Below are 22,235 nucleotides of genomic sequence, written 5' to 3'. Positions count from 1 at the left end.
GGGCTTCCCTCTTAAATTGCGGGGACAAGGTACAGCCTCCAACGTTTCCTTTACTTCTCTTGCAAGTGAAGTTTTTTTTTTCTTCACTTCATACTTTTTTCGGTTTATTTTTTGCCGCCTTAAAATACCAAAGTTTAGGCAGTTCGACTTGGTTTTAGTCCACTTTGCAGGATATCCTCTCTGGCCATCAAGAATAATGAAAGTTACAACTGAGGGTGACGGAGATTCCAAATACCTTGTTTCCTGCTACGGTCAGCATAGTGAATATATAGTCGCTGAGTCAAATATCACGTCCGAAAAGGCTAAATTTCAACAGGCCTCAAAAAACAAATCAAAAGGAGTAGATAAAGCTTTCGCTGAGCTAGAGTCGATGCCCGATATATATCGTAGAAGTAAGACTTTTGCCGCTATGAATCTTACTCTGGCTGACCCTGAACCTGCGACTTCAGGTCTACTTGGCCAAGTGGCTACGGTGCAGGCTGAGTTGGAAAAAAAGAAGTTGAGTCTAAAAAATGATATAGCCCGTAAAGTAGCAGAAATGGCTACTGGTGGTGGCTCTGTGGATACAATTAAATAAAAAAAACTAATTTTTTTAGCTGAAAGTAAGGAGCGACATTAAAACTTAAAACGAACAGAAATTACTCCGTATATGAAATGAGTTGTCCCCTCCGCAATCCCTCGCTCTTTACGCTAAAGCTTTAAATTGTTTTAAAAAGTAGAATTGTGGCAGAGTCAAACTTTAGCGTAAAGAGCGAGGGATTGCGGAGGGGACAACTCATTTCATATACGGAGTAATTTCTGTTCGTTTTAAGTTTTAATGTCGCTCCTTACTTTCAGCTAAAAAAATTAGTTTTTTTTATTTAATTTCTGAACGTTTTTGAATTAATGCATGTTTGGTTTTGGCTCTCCGCACATAAACTATTAAAATGAAATTTGTATATTAATTCTTTTTTTGGCTAAATGCCTTTCTCTTAGTTTTGATCAGACGATTTTGAGAAATAAGGGGTGGAGAAGGAGGCCTAGTTGCCCTCCAATTTTTCGGTTACTTAAAAAGGCAACTAGAACTTTTAATTTTAACGAACGTTTTTATTAGTAAAAAATATACGTAACTTAAGAATTAACTTACGTAACAAACTTTCATAACCTTATATTTTTATTATGTATACGAGGGGGTTTGTACCCTCGTTAATACCTTGCTCTTTACACTAAATCGTAAGTTTTGTCCCAATTCTTTAAGAATGACCCCTGAATCAGAAAGGCCTATAATAAATAGTCTTAATTACTAAAAATACTTTAGCATAAAGAGCAAGGTATTTATCTCCTCCTAAATACCTTGCTCTTTATGCTAAAGTATTTTTAGAACCCCTCATATGCGTAATAATCTCTGTTCGTTTTAAGTTTCAATGCTACTTCTTCCTTTCATTTGAAAAAACGTTTTCATGTTTATTTTTCATTGTTTTCTTATAGTAATGCTAGAGAATCCTGCGCCCTTGTCATTGAATTTTTCTTTCCCTATGACAGATTCCTCCAAGGAAAGATCCTCCAACATAGCCCTCTCTCCTCAGCCCCACCCCCAAACAAAATAAAATCCCCCTGAAAACGTCTGTACACTTCCCAATAACCATTACTATATGCAAACAATGGTCAAAGTTTGTAACTTGCAGCCCCTCCCCCAGGGATTGTGGGGGAGTAAGTCATCCCCAAAGACATAGTTATTATGGTTTTCGACTATGCTGAACAAAATGGCTATCTCAAAATTTTGATCCGTTGACTTTGGGAAAAAAATGAGCGTGGGAGGGGGCCTAGATGCCCTCCAATTTTTTTGGTCACTTAAAAAGGGCACTAGAACTTTTCACTTCCGTTAGAATGAGCCCTCTTGCGACATTATAGGACCACTTGGTCGATACGATGACCCCTGGGGAAAAGAAAAAAAAAAAAAAAAAAAAAAAAAAAAAAAAAAAAAAAAAAAAAAAAAAAATAAACACGCACCCGTGATTTGTCTTCTGGCAAAAAATACAAAATTCCACATTTTTGTAGATAGGAGCTTGAAACTTCTACAGTATGGTTCTCTGATACCCTGAATCTGATGGTGTCATTTTCGTTAAGATCCTACGACTTTTAGGGGGTGTTTCCCCCTATTTTCCTAAATAAGGCAAATTTTCTCAGGCTCGTAACTTTTGATGGGTAATACTAATCTTGATGAAACTTATATATTTAAAATCAGCATTAAAATGCGATTCTTTTGATGTAGCTATTGATATCAAAATTCAATTTTTTAGAGTTTCGGTTACTATTGAGCCGGGTCGCTCCTTACTACAGTTCGTTACCACGAACTGTTTGATTGTCAGTGAAGTGTACGACTCTATTGCGGTTGAATATAATCCTAAATTTGAAAAGCTTGAAAAATCACTCAAAACCCTAAAAACACTTATTGAAAATCTTGAGGAGCGCGTTAATCACATAGAGATGAGGCTTGATGATTATGACCAAGAAGTTCTGCTTAATAGTCTCGTAATCCATGGAATGAAACAACAGCCAGGTGTTAACCTGAATACCACTGTGATTGATTTGGTTAAGCAGAAGTTAGGTGTTAGTGATATAACGGATGGGCATATTACAAGTGTATTTCGATTCCGGCAGAATATGATCAGCGCTGATGGTTCTGGTAAAGTTGCTCCCATAATGGTGAAGTTTCAGAGCAAAGATATTGTCCGAAGAGTCTTCAAAGAAAAAGCAAAATTAGCGCGTACCGGTGTATACATCACTGAGGCTTTAACAAAGCGTCGAAGAGACATTTTGAACATGGCGAGAGACAAATTTGGTGTGAAGTATGTTTGGACAGACCATGGTAATGTCCTTGTTAAAAGGCCAAGCGACCCTTCTGTTCGCAGAATAAGGTCACATGTTGATTGCATGTGATTTTGTTGATTTATTTTTTTTTCCCGATATTTTTTTATTTTGATTTTTATTGTTCGATAGTAACACCAATATTTACCATTTTTCATTTTAATGGGTACTGATCTACTAAGTTTGCGGCTTAAGCGATATGAACAAGACCCATTTGATATTGACAAATATTTATTATCTAAGCTTGTGGCAGAGCAGTCTACTTTAAGTTTTCGGCCGGATCGTTTTAGCACGTATATTACTGGACCTGTAGACATTAATAAAAGAGTAAATGAGTGCCTTGTGTGCGCGTGGAACTGCCACATTACGTCATCCTATCTTGATATTGTTCAGTTTATGTATGAATATGATTCTATTCAGTTGCTTGCTTTATGTGAAACGTATTTGGGTGGGGATAGTCTTCTCTCGTTCTATAGTTTTCCAGGGTATTGTTTAGAATCAAAAAACCGTTCAAAAATGGGCAGAGGAGGCCTGGCGTTTCTAGTAAGGGACTCTCTACAGTATAAGGTGCTTGATGATCTTGAGGTTTGGCTAGAGGGTGAGTTTGAAAATTTTTCTATTGAAGTTAGATTTGAAGAAAAGAATTTTTTATTTTGTATTATTTATAGACCACCAAGTGCTATGTTTGATCGTTTTATATCTGGTTTTGATGATTTAATGCTGAATGTAAGAAATTCAGGTTTAGAATTTATGATAATGGGTGATTTTAATTATGATTTGAAAATACTAGCTGGTATGAATCTTGATTTTTTAAATTTCATGTCATCTCACGATCTATACCCTGTGGTCACAGTTCCAACAAGGATCACCGAGCATTCTGCGACCTTGATTGACAACATATTTGTTTCGTCACGTAAAGTAGCAACTACATGCGCAGACGTTATAGTTTCGCCTATCTCCGATCACCTGCCAGTCCTAGCTAGATTAGGACTTCACATAAAAAAGCAAATAGTGAAGTGTAATATACAGATCCGAGATCTGAAGCCAACGAACGTTAAAATGTTTTCAGAAGAGCTAGGTGCTGTAAATTGGGAGAGTATATTTAGGGAGAATAACCCATCTTTGACTTTTGAAAAGTTCAACACCACGCTGCTAGGTATTTATGACTTGACATGCCCACTGAAAAGCATGAAAATAAGAAAAAAGCAGCGAGAAAACCTTGGGTTGATGATCAGCTTTTGCAAATGATTGATATAAGAAATGCTTTGTATACAGCACACATCGATGAACCAAATGAGTTTAGTTCTGCACAGTTCATGGATCAACGTAATCTATTTAACTCTACTAGACGAAAGAAAATGAGAAACTTTTATGGCGAAGTATTTCAGAAAAATGCATCAAACTCTAAAGCCACTTGGAAAATTATTAAGGAAGTGATCAGAGGTAGTCCTGCTTCACAACAGTATAGCCTAAATATTGGTGGCAAAATAGTTCGAGATCTTGACAAAGTATGTGATTTGTTTGCTTATCATTTCTCGAAGAATGGTGAAACTGTTCAGAGTGAAGCAGCAGTGAACAACGAGTTGCTGATAGAAGAATCAACTTTTGAAGACCTAAGAGGTCAAGATTTTGAAATGAAATTAGAACCCTGCGATTCTGTAGACATAGAGAAGATTAATTCTTCAATAAAATCAAAAAGTGCTGGGACCGATGGCCTCAACCTACGAACTCTAAAATCAGTGCTTCCGAATATTCTTCCAGTACTAGTATTTTTAATAAATCTGTCAATGGCAGAGGGTCAATTTCCCTGTTCGCTGAAAATAACCAAAGTCATCCCGCTTCCGAAGTCTGGGACTCTAAGTGACCTTTCAAATTGGAGACCTATATCCATACTACCCATCATTTCAAAGCTATATGCTCCTAATCAGCCTAGTACACAGCACCTAGTTTTTTCCAAGTTAGTTATGACTAAATATTACTGCCCTGAGTGTAGAAACCCAGCAACTAGTGGGACAGTTCAGTGCACCAAATGCAGTCAATGGTGGCATCCTAAGTGTGCAAGGATCACGCTTGGAGCAAGAGAAAAACTACTGGTATGGTTGTGCTTAAATTGTGACTTCCCCACTTCACCTTCATTTACTAGCGGTATGAAAATTCCTTGCAAAGTTACGCCACAAGCGTGCCCTAGACCTAGATCCTTTGGCAAAAATACACCCATAGTCACACCAAGGAATTCTAATCCCAAAACTAAGACAGTAACTAGGCCCAGCAGTGAGGATAAAACTCCATGCACGAATTGTTCTGAATACGTTAATGAAGTCTCAGCTTTAACTAACAGATGTTCCGTTCTTGAGAATCAACTCTCAGCTATTCAAAATGAACTATTACCCTTAAGAAATGCCCACGAATCACTCCAATCTGATTTACGTAACCTTCAGAACTTAACTGACGAAAAAACAACAACTATTGACACCCTAATGATGCAGTTAAATCAGTTGGGAATCCTTTCACCCATGCCACCCGTGAAATTACGCTCGTCTCCCTTTAGCTCTGAAATGAATAATTCTATACAAGGCCCGAGCAATCAGATTTGTAACTCATTAAGTGACGTAAAAAGTGCATGCAGTGTGAGAATGACCCTCGATAACGAGATTCAGGAAAGTGTTAAATTAGCTGACGTAAGGTTAACTGACGAGAATAAGTTTCGTAACATTCAACCGACTGAAGATGAACCGTTAATTGTTTTCGAGAAAATAGTGCAACAAAAAGTTAAGCGCAAGCCCTTAACCAGTAAAGGATGTAATATTATATGCAGGTTTTTTGTGAAAGAGGCTCCCAAATTTAACAAGATATGTCGGTATTTTAATGAAAGTGGTTTCTGTAAGCACAGAAAAAAGTGTCGTTTTTTACATATATGTCCACGCTTTATTTCGAAAACTTGCAGTAATAATGAGTGTAATTTTGACCACGTTGATTTATGTTGTGTTTTATCATGTACGGAAAAAGAATGTGTTTTCGCGCATGCGTGTTGCGGTACATCAAAAAGACGTAGCTCCAGTCACACCAATCGACAGGAAAATACTTTTCTGGATCCGAACCCGGCATCAAAAAACTTAATTGGACGGGGGTTACGAATTCAAAAACATCGCGATTACACCTTTTGCGGACCTCCGTGGCCCCCCTTACCAACAATCCCTCCCGTACATCAACATACCCCCAACCAAGCGTGTGTTGCGCCTTCTCGGTCGGTCGGAATGTTTTTCCCGGATCCGCTACCTCAGCAGCATCAACTTTTCTACCCCCCACAAAAGATAACGTCCCCGAGCCCCCCGACAGTGTTTCAAATCCCCGTACCTCCCCCCTCCTGTCCACCCTCACAGCCCCCAATGGCGAGGACACAATTTCTTTCGTTTCAGCCGAAATTCCAGTACTGAATAAATTTGAGCCCCTGGTTGGTATGGGTAATCCTGATGACAGCCTCACCCACCAGGGAAATAACATATTCTTACAAAGACCTACAACAAGAACATCAAACACCACTAAGGTAAAGTATTATAATTCTGATGTTTTTTCCTTCCCTAGGTTTATTTACGCAAATGCTGAAAGTTTAAATTTTGATAAAGTGGCTGAGTTAGAAAGTCTAGCTCAGGCAACAAAGGCATCTGTCCTAATGGTTTCTGAAGTTCATCGACAAAACCCAGAACTCCTGAAAATAGGTGGTTTTGATGAGTTTATAAAAATACGACCTGATGACCATCCACTGGGGAAAAAAGGTGGCGGAGTTCTTATTTATGCCCATGAAATTTTTAAAGCAGCTAGACTGGCCAATGGTTAAGCTGCGAGAAATGGGAAAAATTCCAAGATGCTAAAAGTAGCAACGAAAAAGCTACTATTTTCCAAGAAGCTTTGCTTCATAATTACAAGGCCTGTTTTCCTGAGAAGTCAACAAAACGTTTCTCGTCAGATCGACCATATATTACACAAGAAGTTAAGAAAATGGTAATGGAAAAGAGATGGCTTTTCCGTCATGGTAATACCCAACAAGCCAACAGGTTGAAAAACAAACTAAGAAAAGTCACTCGAAAACACGCGAACAAATATGTAGAACGTAAAGTTAATCATCTGTTCGAGTCCAAACCAAGCCAGTGGTACAACCGAATCAAAAGGATGACGGGCAAGGTGGAAAAAGGAGTCGATTTTGGCATTGATGAAGATGACGTCGTAACAGCCAACTCCCTTAATAAACATCTGGGTAACATTGTGCAATCCCTCCCGCCTTTGCTGAGCGTGGGAATACCCACCCCTCCTCCTGAGTCTTTTGGTTTCCCTTTGATATCAGAGTCCCAGGTGTTTTTCAAATTAAAAAGGCTTAAAAGAACAAGCATTACCCCTGTAGATATTCCCATTGATCTCATCAAAGCATTTCCAGATTATCTTAGTGGCCCCCTAACACTCCTTTTTAATCAGGTGACAAAAACAGGTGAGTATCCATCAATTTGGAAAAATGGGTTCATTACACCAATACCAAAAAAAGATGCGCCCAATGATTTTTCGGGTGTCCGACCGATCACTATGACACCCATTTTTAGCAAAGTGTATGAAAGTTTTGTTGCAGCATGGCTGAAAGACCGTATTCTGGACAAAATTGATCCAAGGCAGTTTGGAAATATGCCAAACACATCTACATCTCATTACTTAGTAAGTATAATTGACAGTATTTTGCAAAAACTCGATGAACCAGATTCTTGGATTAATCTTATTGCAATAGATCTAAGAAAAGCTTTTGATTTAATTTGCCACAAAATTCTTGTAAAAAAACTTCTTGGACTAGGTGTAGATTCATTCCTTGTACGTTTAATTGCTAGTTTTCTTTCTGGTAGATGTCAACGGACAAAATATAAGTCCACCTACTCCGACCCACTGCCCATTTTTTGTGGAGTTCCCCAAGGTACCCTCTTGGGACCACTTTTGTTTCTTGTCATAATAAATGATTTGGCAACAACACTGGACGATCGCTGGAAGTATGTCGACGATCTGTCGCTCATTGAATGTTGTCGGAAAAACCTACCAAGCAGAGCAGGTTCATTAATGAAAGATATATGTCAAGAGGCAAAGGTGGACAAAATGACTGTCAACTTTGATAAATCTGTAATTTTAACATTTTCTTTTTTAAAATCTGCGCCAGTTTTTAATCCACCTATTCCCAGCGCCAGTCACGTGACCGAAATTAAACTGCTCGGCGTTCATATCACTTCAGATCTGAAGTGGAATAAACATGTTGATGGCATGTTAAAAAAAGCTAATTTGGCTATCAGGTCTCTAAAGTTGTTGGCTCGCCATGGAATCCCTGCACCACACCTCCTACGCATCTATTTCTCTTTTATACGTTCCACACTTGAATACTGTTGCCCTGTATGGCATTTCGGGCTAACTAGGGAACAGTCGGACCGGGTTGAGAGGGTGCAATACCGTGCCCTCCTAGTAATCTCAAAAGCCCCAAAAATACCGTACATATCCCTCCTTAATCAGTTTCAACTTCAAACCCTTCAATCTCGTCGTTTAAAACTAGCCCTATCCTTTGGTAATAAAATTTTGTCCAGCCCTATACACCGAAATATCCTTCCTCCCCAACATCAACCTGCACGGGTAAGGCCACTCAGGGCCGTTGCAGAGCCTGTACCAAAACTTCAACCTGTGACTGTGTCACATGCTCGTTATGAGCTTAGTTTTGTGCCCTCGTTTGTTAAGTTGTTTAATGCTGGATCGACTTTTTAATCCGGATTATTGTTGTTAATTGTATTATTATAATTTTGTGTATATTTGTTGACTTATTTTCGTGTGTATGTGACAATTATTATTGTTAATTGTATATATTATTAATTTTGTGAATGTTAATTTTGACTTGTCGACGAATTTTTGTGTGTGTATGACAATAAAAACTAATAATCGGCTCTGTCCGTCGAATGTTTTTTAAATAAAATGAATTTGAATTTGAATTTAACAAATTGCGGATTTCTGTCTGAAACTCAATTTGGATTTAGAAAAAGACATTCAACTGTGCATGCTGCTTTATATTTAATTGATAAGGTAAACGGTGCACTGGAAAAAAATTATTTTTGTATGACAATTTTCATTGATTTTAAGAAAGCTTTTGATACTGTTGATTTTGGAATTTTGTTGGATAGATTGTCGAAGTTAGGTATTAGGAATAAGTGTTTGAGTTGGTTTGAGTCGTATTTGCGAGGTAGAAGTGTAAAAGTCGTAATAAATAATGAGGTTTCACAAGCTTACTCATTGAATTGCGGAGTGCCACAAGGTTCTGTCCTAGGTCCTCTTTTATTTTTGATTTATGTAGATAGTATGAGATTTTTTGTCCCTGGTTACTTAACGTCTTTTGCTGATGACACTGCTATAACTGTTATTGCCAAATCGTTGCCGGACTTGATAGACCGAGCAAACAGTGCTTTAAAGGGACTACATACGTTTGTTACACTCAGTAAACTTGCTGTTAATGCTTCAAAAACAAGTTACATGGTTTTTAGAAGGACTGGTGAGCCCCAAGATTTACTTTCAGATATTAAGTACAATGGTGTTTCTTTAAAACAAGTCCGAGAAGCGCGTTACCTCGGGTTTCTTCTTGACTTCAAACTGAGTTGGAAGGCGCACAGTGACCTAGTTTCCTGCAAAGTGTCAAGGGGAGTTGGAATGCTGCGGCGTCTAAAAAATGTGCTTCCTTTGAAAGTTTTAATGTCACGATACCATACTTTAATAGCGTCGTATATAAATTATGATTGTTTAATCTGGAATAGTAACTTTCAGTCTAATTACAGGAGAGTTCAAGTGCAACAGAATAAAGCAATTAGAATTCTAGGAAATTATGATCGTGGAAGCGCTAGCACTGTGTCTATATATAAGAGGTATGATATTTTGGATGTTGGAAAAATCAGAGACATGCAGATTGGTATTTTAGTATATTAGTGTCTACATAATTTAGGGCCTGATATTTTCAATGAGTTTTTTAGCTTGGGTTCTTCCTATCATGATTATGACACGTGAAATTCAAATAATCTTGTTCATGAGTTTCGGAATACTTCCCGGTCAGCTCATGTCTTCAGATACATGGGACCGTCCGCCTGGTATCCATTCCCACAGCAAGTTAAGGAATCAGAAAGTCTGCCTCAGCTGAAACGACGCCTCAAGGACCATCTTCTGAACAATTAGTATTGTTGAGAATTTTAGATTGAGAGAGGGGTATCTCCCCCCATTTTGTTAAATTGACCATTAGTTTTTGTTTTGTTTTCTTTTTTTTTTTTTTTTTTTTTTTTTGTAGTTTATTTATCTTATTTGTTTTTCTTTTTGATGTAAGTGAAATATTTTAAAGAAATGGATCGTATTTGGTGTCAGCTATGCTTACAGGCCATTGCGGCCTATTTTTTTTTAGCTGATGAATGAAAGTTTATTGTATTGTTTTTTGAATAAAATTATCTACCTACCTACCTATAACAGATTACTCCGTAGAGATTCAATAAAACAGTATAAATATTAAACAGTAACGAGAATTTGGTTCAGAAATAAGAAACATCACAGCGTGCGGAAAGGGAAGTAAGTATATATATATATATATATATATATATATATATATATATATATATATATATATATATATATATATATATATATATATATATATACGCACTAGCGGGGTGTCGGGGAAAAGTAATCTAACCTAACTCAACCAAACCATACCCCCACCTCCGTAATGTGCAAATATATAGCCCAAATTACACAAGCCCGATGCATTCTGTCGCACGTTATTTTCCTTTGTGGCTATGAAACTGGTTTTTTATAGATCATACATTATCCTTAATATCTTTAGCAGATTATCCTTAGCATACTTTCATCCCCAGACCTATCTTCAGGGCTGTAGGGGTCATGTTAAATCTAAATGTATAGTTTTGGAACCCATCAACTAAGCTCAATAAAATGTCTATCTCAAACTTTCGATCGAACAACTTTTGTGGAAAAGTGACGCAGGAAGGGGGCTAGTATTGCAAGGAGGATGTTATATAGAACGGGGATGGATTGGTGTGCTGGATTTAGGATCCTTTGTCCGAGAGGACGGGGGTTCGAATCGTAATGTACCCAATTATTTGGTTTGGGACGGGGGTCAGTGGCGTGACTTTGTAAGCTTAGTCAGAGTCGACCTAGCTCTAACTGGGTACCTGGAGGAATCTGGAGCAGGTAAACAGGAAGGGTTTGCAAAAGCACGGGATGACTGTCCCTCATCCCCTTATTGCCCATCCTTGCTGAAAGGCCTTGAGACGGAGATCACCACCGCCGGTTCGGACGTTAAGGGTCTAGTGCCGTATCCTTTACCTTTACCTTTTTTTTAGTACCCGTCTGTTCTTTTGGGTCAAATATGGGGGACACCAGAAATTCTAATTTCAACTCAAATGAGACCGCTCCCGAAGTTCTAGGACCGTTGGTTTGATACAATCACCACTGGGAAAACAAAATTAAAACGCATCCGTGATTTTTCCTCTAGCAAAAAAATTCAAAATGCAACATATGTGCAGACAGGGGCTTGAAATCTTTACATTAGAGTTCTCTGATACGCCGAATCTAACGGTGTGATTTAATTAAAATTCTTTTAACTTTTAGGTGGTCTTTTCTCCCACTATTGAAAATCAGGCAAAGTTTCGAAGTTTTGTAGCCTTTTATGGGCAAAAAAAATCTTAATGAATCCTATTTATTTGGAATCAATATAATATTAGTACCCCTTTTCAGGTTTAAAAGTATTGCCACCCCTCTTTTCTTCCTTTAATGATTTAAGTTGACGAAGAAGCATAGTGGTTATTCCATGGAGACGCAGGTGTTATTAATTTTCTAAGATATGCAAGTGCATGGTACATAATAGGGGATGTTTTTAAGAGATGCAGGTGCTTGTTACATAAAAGCGAATGTTTAGTTCGGGGTTTCTTTGGTTGTTACGGAATAGTGTTTGGTTTTTTAAAGATGCATGTTCATGTTATGCAGTACTATTTGTTTTGTGAGAGAAGCAGGTGTAAGTTACATAATAGGGTCTGTTTAGTCATGCAAATGGATGCAGGCGTATTTTACGTAATAGGGAATGTTTTCTTCAAGACATTTTAAGACGTTTTTTAAAGCATGTTTTTTCAAGGCGGTTTTCAAGGCGTTTCAAGACGTTTTTTAGACATTTTTCTTCAAGACGTTTAAAACATCTCACGAATTTTTAAAGAAATTTTCTCTTCAAGACGTTTTTAAAGACGTTTCAAGACATTTAAAGATGCTTTTAAGACATTTTTCTTTAAGACGTTTCAAGATATATAAGGACTTTTTTAGAGACATTTTTCTTCAAGACATTTTTCGGGACGTTTCAAGACATTTCAAGACATTTTAAAACATTTTCCCCTAAAGACATTTTTCAAAACTTTCCAAAATGTTTTAAAGACATTTTTTCTTCAAGACGTTTCAAGACATTTCAAGACGTTTTAATTCAAGACATTTCTTAGGGCAGTTTTGTTCAAGGTCTTTTTTCAAGACGTTTCAAGACTTTTCAAAACGTTTTTTCTAAGACGTTTTTCAAGATTTCTCTGGCTGTTATGTAATAGGAGACTCTTTACTTATGTTAATGATGACGCATTCTCAAGTGACTTTTTTCTTTAAGGCCCAGGTAGAATCCCGGTTGTAACTGAGCACGGCACACACGTGGATGCTACTTAATGACTATGGACACGAGGGTTGTAACATAATACTTTAAGAGATCTCATTTTCTTTCAATGAGTTTTTTTTTCTCGGGGAACCTTTATTCCACATTTGAATTCGAAAGAGACTTCCCCAGAATGGAATAAACTGCTACACACATGGACCAAAAAAACCTTTCTAATATGATTATTCGGAGAATACTTTGTATACGTGATAACCTATTCCACGCACGGAAATTACCTTTTTGCTTTCTAGAAAGATTAAATGGACCGCATCTTTTCAACTCTTTTCATATAAGAGCACTCAAGCACGTTAATGCTGTTGATTTTGATTTATTAAGCATACCTGTCTGTTGCAGCATTATTACTTTTCTAACGTGACCTGGACAGGTTAAGTTAGCTATCGAATTAGTGCGATGTTACATAACATTGGCTTTAAATATTTCATTGCGTAAATGATTACGTATTGAAGATTCAAACTGGAACATGAAATCTAAAGAATAAAGACTTTTTTGCACATACAAGCTTATTAATAAAAAATATTATAAAATCAGGAAATAATAGAAAAAGCAATTAGAATTCAAAAAATGGAAAAAGGGAACGTGAAAAAAATATATAGTATAAAATATAAGCAAAAAGTATGAATTAAAGAAAGGCTAGGACTGTAGAAACTGATTCAAGGATGAAGGGGGAGATTTGTTATTCGAAGAAAATTTAAGCGATATTAAGAGATATTTCTGAGAGGCTTTGACGAAAATTTTTCGTTTCTTTGAGCCAAGACTATGCATTCCTGATTGCAAGGCATAACCAAGGTTATAAAATCATGAAATCCCAGAAAAAGCAGTTAAAACTGAACAGAGAGAAAAAGAAAATGTGAAAAATCTTATTAAAAATAACACATTAGTAAAACAATAGCATGAATTAAAGAATGACGGGACCCCTAGCAACCAATTTTAGGGGTAGGTTTGTTATTACAGGTAGATTTAGGCCATCTTTAGCGATATTTCTAAGATGTTTCCATGAAAAAGCTATGTTTTACTGAGCCAAGACTATATATTCCTAGTTGACATGTGCACATTTGAATAACATTTTTCTTTATATTTTGCATAGTCTCGTTAGAGATAAATTTAAGCCACATTAAGAGATATTTTGGAGAGCTTTTAATTAGAACACCCAAGGGGTGACTTATTAAAGGGAACATCAAGTGGGGAGCACAAAACACGTAACGTAATTCCAGGGGGAGGATTGCTATTAGAGGCAAATTTATGCCATTTTAAGAGATATTTCTGAGATACTTTAATGAAAATGTCGCGTTTCTTTGAGCCAAGACTATGCATATTCACGGCAGTATGACAAGATGTAGTTGACCAACCCTAGCAAGCAATTTCAGAGGCAGGGGGGCTGTTATAAGAGGTGAATATAAGCCATATTAAGAGGTCTTAATGAAAATGCCTCGTTTCTGTTGTTCTATTAGATGCATCTGTGTATGTTACATTATATTAGCTCAAATCTTGATTTTAGCACAAACATATTGTGAAAAAATAAAATACACAAAAGAAGAAAACAGACTCATTTTTGCAATTGGTTATTTCTGAGAGGTACGAATAAGAATGCCAGGTTTTTTGAGCCAAGACTATGGATATTCACCCCATCATGGCAATAGCCCACCTTAGCAAACGATTCCAGAGGAGAAAGGTTGTTATTAGAGGTAAATTTAATCCATGTTAAGAGATACTGCTGGGACGTGTAAATGAACCTGCCTCATTTCTTTGACTGGGTGTGAGATTTCAGTCACCTTCCGCCGAAAATATTCTTTTAACACATTTCACCTTAACTTTAGGCTGTAGAACGTTTTAGTCCAAGGCGATTTATGTCACCATGGTAAACTGAGGATGACACACGACACCCTCCGGTACCCTTCATCATTCATATGAATTTTTTCAGATATTTTCAAGACAAAAATATGCTTTAAATCTATTGATTTGTCTTTCAGCCATCCACCTCCAATGTGATGCACTTTATATGGTGATTCACGTCATCATGGCAAACTATGGATGGCATACAACATCCTATGGCACCCCACATTATTCCTAAGACATTTTTTCAGCTATTTTCCTGTTAAAATATGCTTTAAGTCCATTAGATCGTGTTTTCGCAATCCAACCTTAACATGATGCACCATGTCAATTCACACCAACATGTCACACTATGACTGGCATTCTGGCACCCTTTCGTAACCCTCCATCATTCCTAAGACATTTTCCAGATATTTTCATGTTACAAATCATGCTTTAAATCCGTTGCTTCCTTCTTTTCGCTAGTTACCCCAGTGTCCTTCGAGAATTTTTCAAGATTTTTTCTTAGAATATGATATACTTGGTCAAAACAGGAAATTTATCCTTCTTAGAGAAGTTTAGAGGTTTTTTCTTAGAGAATGATGCTAACTTACTCAGAACTTAGGAAAATAGTCATTCTTAGAAAATGTTTTGAAATGCTTTCTTAAAGAATGACATAGAATTGTTAAAAGCAAGGTTAAATAGTCCTTCTTTGAAAATTTCTAGAGATTTTTTTTTAGCGAATGATACAAACTAGTTCAAAACACAGTTTTTGACAAGTTTAACACGTTCTTTAAACTTGTTAAAACCCTTGATAGAGATCCTTTCTTAGAGAATCATATTCAAAATTCCTTTTCACATTCTTTCTATGACGCTGATAGGCAGCAGCCTTGATTTAGATTGCTATCTTACTGAGAGTACTCATTCGATTCAAGTAGCCGCCTCAGCGGCAGTACAATCTAAGGGAATCAGGGTTAGTACATGGAAAAAGGGCTGGAGTGTTGAACCAGAACTAGAACTTGCAAAAAACTGTCATAAGTTTTGGTTTAAAAAAAGGATCCTTAAATCGACTAAAAAAGAGTTTCGGAAAGCTGTACTGCTCTTCAAGAGAAGGCAAGTATATATTCTGTCTCGTAATGTCCAAAATCATCCGCAGCTACTATGGAGCTGCGGATGGAGCTATCAATGTTCACTTCATCGTCTTCTAACCCTATTGACGTCTTCTACCACATTCTAACCCTATTGATGTAACTTCCTGGGAAAGACACTTCTCCTCGTTATACTCTGATAGCCTGTCAAAACTGGACACCACTTTTCGGCAGATTCTCATTTACCGTTTTTCTCAACTAGATCATATCAAAAATCTAGTATCTATCATGCAATCGTCAGTTCCTACGTTAATTCGTCTCCTTAAAAAGGCAAAGCTCAAGAAAAAAGCTCAAGCTTAAAAAGGCAAGAACATTTGATTTATGGTACCGACAAATTAGTCGAGCATGTGGGGTTACTTTTCCAAGCTTTTATTGCGCAACAGTTCGTACCGACTACACTCTGCGATGGTATTTTGATGTGTGTCCCAAAAAAGAATTAGGATCCTCATCCTCAATCCTGAAGTAAACAAGCCCTTTCCCTCACAGGTTTTTTTTTAAAAAGAAACCATTACGTAAACACCAAGGAAATCTTGATTCAGCGGGGTTCCTGGAGGTTTTTTAAGGAACAATCTTAGAAATCCTAAAGTAAACAAGCCCTGCCCTCACGGTTCTTTTTAAAAGAAACTATTAGGTAAATCCCAGAGAGATCTAGGTTTAGCGGGCTCCCTGAAGGCTTTTTTTCTGGCCCTCATAGGTTACATAAGTATAAAAACCATAGAAAACATTCCCTATTACGTAACAGACACCTGCGGCTCTTAGCAAACATTCCCTATGACGTAACAAACAGCTCCTGCCTATCATGGAATGACGGGATAGGGCACCGGTTAAAAGTAGGGCTCTCATAAAATCCATGGATAGGGCTGTCATGGAATAAATTGTTATGCAGTATCTTCCCAAAATGTCTTTCTTTTTCACGAATTAAAAAGCATTTTCCTTGACAAAATATTTTAGTGGACAATTATCGTTTTGGACCCGAGTTTTCCGTCAAAAAGAAGAAACATCCAAGACGTATCATAGCACTCTTTCCATTGCAATCAAATCGAAAACCATAACAATTTTGTTTGTGGGTTTTTGCTGGGGTACATAAATGCAAAAGAGAAGCTAGCTAGATAACTCTCGGTTAACTACATAATCGAACTGAACAGAGAAAATAGCTTACCGTCCCAACTCGATTATTCACATGGTAAAACAGAAAAATAAATTAGCCAATTGGTGAAGCTTAAAAACACTTAATATACATATTTCTTCACAAGCTTCCTGGTAAGGTTTGAGTGCAGGAAAGACCCTGATAAAGATATAGAGGGTAAAATATTGACTTAAAATAGTGAACATAAATTTAAAAGGCCCAAATGTAATTATATTATATACCTCGGAAGCATGTAAGTTTTCTACTGAAAGGGTGTTCGTATAAACTTTGGAGGGGGCTTGTTTGATCAGAAATCGAAAGTTCTTGTTCCATTTTACGAGCCAAAAGTGATCAGAGGCCCCCAAAAGCCCTTTTTTCCCACATGAATTGAGTCAAAGTTTTGAGATAGCCATTTTGTTCAAAATATTCTATGTATAATATAAAAAGGCCTTTGGGGTTGACACAACGCTGTAAAGCCCGGGGCCGAGGGTGCCACCAAGCCCTCTTTTCCCTTAAGGCATCCGTTCAGAAATTTATGATAGCCATTGTATTCAATTTTAGCCAAAGATTGTACAATAATTCCTTCGGGGTTGATACAGCTCCCGGCCCCTGGGGAAAGGGTTGTAAGCTATGCCCGGGGGCATATAATGTTCTTATGGAAAAGGTGGCCGTTTAAACATTGGAGGAGGCTCATTTAATTGGAAATTGAAAATTCTATTTTTCTTTGAGTGAGACGAGAGTGATCTGAATGGCAAATAGTTCCTTCCCCCTTGTTTTCCTCAAATGCATGCGATCAAACTTTTAAGATAGCCATTTTGTTCAAAATGATCCCGAGATCATATAACAACGCCTTTAGAATTGACACAATCCCAAGAAAAAGAGACAATGGTTGTAAGTTTATGTTACAAAAAATTATATTACCACAGAAAATCTTTGTGATATAATATGTTTTCAGTAAAGTGCCAATGACGCAATAGGCTTTATACTTTTACCGTCAGGGAAGGATGCAGTAGCCAAACTACAGTTTTGACTTGTTTTAATTTCCCACTTTTACTTTCACTAGATTTTAATTTCATCAGAAAAGCTTTGTTTTTTTTTAATTTAATGTCAATAAAAAGAAATCATAGAGATTGCAATAATTTCCTTGATAGAAAAATGTTGCATATCCAAAAATTTTATTGAAAAATTTTACTATAAACGTAGTAAAATATAATGTTGAAAAAAGTAAGTTTTTTTTAGTAAGGAGCGACATTAAAACTTAAAAAGATCAGAAATCACTCCGTATATAAGGTTCTCTCCTCAACGCCCCGCTCTTTACGGTAAAGTTTTTTTACTGTTTTAGAAAGTAGAGTTGAGAGAAAGAGTCAAACTTTAGCGTAAAGAGCGACGCGTGGACAACCCCTTTCATATGTGGAATAATTCGATCCTCCTCGTCGTAAGGAAACTCAAGTAATTTGTGTCTTTGTACAATTTTTTTTTCCAAAATATTGAAAACTACGGTATCCGAAAAAAAATGTAGGCAATTTTTCTGGGCCTATAGACTGCACTAGGCTCACTTTTTCTCAGAGATAAACTACTTAAATACTGTATCCATGGACCAAGATTCAATTGCACGTATTGCAAGGACTTTACGAACTGAAAATGAATAATCAAAGATATACATTTGATTGAGCGAACAGAAGACAACCAACATCCACATATTGTTTTGATATTGTTCGACACCTACCTAATAGCGTGTTATTGCAGTAATACCCAAATACCCAATGTCTTTTAATAGAGAAAATGACAAACATTTTTTTTATCTAGCTGCTTTACATGCATGTGGAGTCAGGAGTTCTTGAGTTAAGAGAAGCTATGGTCCTGCTTTGGCCCTCCTAAGTGTCTACGTCTTGAACGAGAAACCAACAGTGGAATTAGTTATATTTTTGGCCTTGGCATAACTTTCTGTGGAACAGATATGTAAGTTATTGTTAGTTTATAAATGCTTTTATTTAGCGTCGTATGTTTTGGAGATTAATTTTTGAGCATTTTTTGAAAAATAAAAATGAAGAGTCTCATTAAAAGTTGGTCAAAAGTCAAATTGGTCGTATTTCTGGCATTAGATTTGCTTATGTTCTAACGGATTAAGGTCTTGATTTCTTTTTAAACGTCTTTATTGAACCCGTTTGTTTAGAGGTATTTTTAGCTGTGTGTGTTTGCTAAATTCTTTAATAAGATCAAAACCCGTTTATAGATATGACATTCATCATCTGGAAGTACTTACAAATATTGGTTTTTTGGTGGACAGGTAGGCCTAATTTACTTTTTAAGCATTTTAAGCGTTTTCTTTTTTTCAATATTTGTATACATCTTACTTGAAAAAAGTGAATTTTCCAAAGAGGAGGAGCACGATTTCTCTGCATTATTTAAAAACGATAAGAAATTAAAGAAAAAATCGAGTTTTTCAACTAAAAGCAAAGAGTAATTTTAAAACTTAACGACCAGAAATTTTGCCGTATATGAAGGGGGTCGCTTCCTCATCAATGCCTCACTCTTTATACTAATGTTTTTCTTAGTACTTTTAATTGAGTTATTTATTCTAATTAAACGGTTTTTATGGTTCAGAAGTAATTACGTTCTGAGACCATACTGGCTATGCATGACGTATGAAAACAAAGAAAGGGAATAAAAAATGAAAAGAGAAAAAACAAATAGGTGAAAAACGAGGATTTTATCAGCCAGTAGCTAAATATAAAAAACAAGCAAATATTTCGACAAGGACCTCTGCCAAGTCGTCCTCAGTGGTCAAAGAAAACAAAGAAAAAAAAAAAAAACAACAGCAAAATCCAACCATTATAAGTGAACTGGACGAGAGGAAGACAGACACTGACTCAACCAACAAAAAACCAAGTTTAAATCAATGAAAGAGAAGTCACCAATTAGATTGAATAAGTATCCTTTGCCTTGCAACAGATTTCGCCTGTCTACAATTTCGGTTTTCATTAGATATGCGGACTGGTTGTCTTAAATTAGACTGAGCGAAAGTATTCATAGAGTCTTTTAATATCAAATTATTATAAATTGGGCTTAAGGAAATATCTCCCGTGTCTCTATTTATAGCCAAATTTCTATTTATATGTTTTTTTTTATTATCTCAATAGCCTCTTTAAAAGATTGCGATAGACCATTTACAGTTGATATTAAAGTTGCCTCTTCAAAAAGAACTAAATGGGCAGGATTTTCAAATATATGCTGGGCCAGAGCTGAATCAAAGTTGTCATTTTTATTTTCCAATCTCAGGGACTTATCTATTGAAATTTTGTGTTCTTGCAATCGTTCCCCTAGTTGTTGATTGGTCCTTCCAATGTAAAATTTTCCACATGAATAGGGGACTCTGTAGACACCACTGCCTAGTATAGGGTCCGTTTTATCCTTTCCCGAGTTGAAAAAATGTTCAACTTTTTGTTCAGTTTTAAAAGAAACAGAGAGATTATGTTTTTTTTTTTTAAATTTTTCCAAGTTTGTCGCTGAGTTTTGAGACGTATGGTAATGTAGTGAAAGTTTTTTTCTCAATTGCCAGTGTACCTGAATCAAGGGGGACGGGCTTCCTGTTTTCCTGTTTTATCTTTTTTAATCGTCTATCTATTATATTCTCAATGAGGTTGATTGGGTAGCCATTGCAGAATAGAATATCTTTAACATAATCTAGCTCGGATTTTACATGATTACGTGGACATATTTTTAGAACCCTGTCGACTAAAGAAATTACTACCCCTCTTTTTACACAAGGAGGGTGATTTGACGAGAAATGTAGGTACCGATCATTATGGGTTGGCTTTCTATATATAGGAAAATCCAGGCTAGGAATGATAATTAAAACATCCAAGAAAGGTAAATAATGACGAAGACCACACTGCCTTTCCATAATACAACAACAAAAGAGAGAATAATGAGGAGTTTTTTTCCCAAGACAGTGAACCAACAAAACCTATTTGAATATTTCGGCCCTATATCTAAGGGCCGTCTTCAGCAAAGAAAAAATAAAAAACAATAAAACACTTACAATAAAAGTTCTCAGTTAAAAGTCCATTTTTTATTTTAAAATAGCCTTGGTATCATTACTTCTTAACGAAAAGTTCAGCCAAGACTTTTTGTTAAGAAGTAATGATACCAAAGCTATTTTAAAATTTAAGATTTATTATTCTTATTATTTTTAAGATTTCTGTGTTGTTAGAAGATACTTGAAAATTGTAGCTAAGAATTTTCCTACGCCTGTAGCTGGAGAGCTATAACATGCTACAATAGGACGCAAAGGAGTATCCTTTTTATGAATTTTGGGTAGACCATAAAATTTTGGGGCTGAACAACCTTTTGGGTAAAATTCTCTGTACATTTGAGGGGTGATTAGTCTATTATCTTTTAAAATTTCTAATTCTTTTCTCAACTGCTTGGTGTATTTATCTGTGGGGTCAGTTTTTATTTCTTTATAAGTATTTTTATCCAATAAAAGGCTATTTATTTTATTTTGATAATCTGCAGAATCCATTATCACAACTGTGTTTCCTTTGTCCGCTCTTGTAATTACTGTATTTTTATCTTTTTTCAATTTTTGGAGGATTTTAATTTCTTCCTTTGACTGAGATGTAAGCGACAATGACGGCTTATAATCAAGAATACTCTTTACTATTTGCCTTCTTAGTAGGTCTGGATTTTCAACTTCACCATGAGAGCTAAAAATACCGGACTCCACACTCGTAATAATTTCTGATATATTTACGTGTGTCTGAGCCATTGCAAATTTAGGTCCTTTTGATAGAATACTTAGCTCCTTGGGTGTGAAAACCTTGGAGGATAGATTTTCCAAAGGAGAGCCTGGACAAAATCTAGGAAGGAAAATCCGTGTTTGTTGAAAATGTTGAAATTCAAGTTTCAAAATTTTTTCTGATAAGCGGGTTTTCGCTAAATTAAAAACGTGTCGGAAAGACCTTTGCGAGATCTCTAAAATTTGGAGAAAATCCGGAACAGATAAAGTCTGATGTAATAAATATTTGAAATTAGATATTTTATTACTAAGGACATATCTTTTGAGTCTATGGTCTTTTAAAATATGTGTTAGAGTTTTGAAACCCATTCTCTGGCTACATGGGCCTTCAGATTGTGTACCTAAGCGTAAATTGTAACGCAGAGAAGGAGGAAGAATTCGATTTCTTTTGCAAGTTTCTAAGAAATTGAATTGACAAAAAAGATTTGCGTGTTTTTTAACACAATTTAAAAAATCTAAAACAATATTGGTCAAATGCTCCCCGTAAGCTTGACGTAAATACGTTCTGAGACCATACTGGCTATGCATGACGTATGAAAACAAAGAAAGGGAATAAAAAATGAAAAGAGAAAAAACAAATAGGTGAAAAAATGAGGATCTTATCAGCCAGTAGCTAAATATGAAAAATAAGCAAATATTTCGACAAGGACCTCCGCCAAGTCGTCCTCAGTGCTCAAAGAAAACGAAGAAAAAAAAACAACAGCAAAAAGAAGTTCAGATTTATGTTTTGTTGTATAGCTTTACTCCGTCTAT

At 36.3% G+C, this 22,235-nt stretch overlaps 1 protein-coding gene across 2 annotated transcripts in view; it reads left to right on the top strand.

Moving 5' to 3' along the window:
* The window catches only part of LOC136035530 (tRNA-queuosine alpha-mannosyltransferase-like), a 162,673-nt gene that overhangs the window by 58,905 nt on the left and 81,533 nt on the right, over positions 1-22,235 (top strand). The window lies entirely within an intron of this gene.

Source organism: Artemia franciscana, chromosome 14 (genome assembly GCF_032884065.1).
Source record: "Artemia franciscana chromosome 14, ASM3288406v1, whole genome shotgun sequence".
Classification (NCBI taxonomy): domain Eukaryota; kingdom Metazoa; phylum Arthropoda; class Branchiopoda; order Anostraca; family Artemiidae; genus Artemia; species Artemia franciscana.
This window is presented reverse-complemented; position numbering and strand designations above follow the sequence as displayed.